Raw genomic sequence first — 685 nt, forward strand, 5'->3', positions numbered from 1 at the left:
CTGTGTTGCTGATATACCAATGGAATGAAGAAAGCCAAACCAAAAAAAAAAAAAAAGCATTAAAGTGTATACTTTCATTTTTCTATTACCCACACAAAAGTAAATCTTATGTGGGCTGAAAATGTCAGTAAAACAATAGTAAGAGCTCACAGTCATCTATTCTTTTATCCCTGATGTCTATTTGATTTTTTCTCCAGTTTTGACTCACTTTTTTCTCATCCTTGCAACTTAATTACTTGTATCCCTTTGAAGTATTAAATAGTGAGGTCCCACTGAGTAGTACACAGCAAACCACCTATAAGGGCATATAGATTTTTACCCTTGTAACACTTTTATTCATATTTTTTTCCTCCATCCAAATTGATACTGCATAACAAGTTGCTACAAATAATAAAAACCAACTTATTTAAAGTCCCTGAAATGCATGCCACTTGAAATTATCTGAAGTGCATAATCAATTCCAAGTCTTCAGCTCTGAATTTTATTGAGCAGGTGGTATGATCCTGCTGAGCTACCAGCTGTGTCTGTCATGCTTGTTGGAACATGGTGTCACTGACAGACCAGGAGAGAAGGCTAAACTTGAATTTATAGGCAGTGGAGAAAAAGGAAAAACACTGAATGTGCATTTGCTAGATGACTGTATTCAGAGATTTGTCTACATCTTTGCTTGAGGAATAGGATTTTC

Source organism: Dasypus novemcinctus, assembly GCF_030445035.2.
Source record: "Dasypus novemcinctus isolate mDasNov1 chromosome 8 unlocalized genomic scaffold, mDasNov1.1.hap2 SUPER_8_unloc_1, whole genome shotgun sequence".
Classification (NCBI taxonomy): domain Eukaryota; kingdom Metazoa; phylum Chordata; class Mammalia; order Cingulata; family Dasypodidae; genus Dasypus; species Dasypus novemcinctus.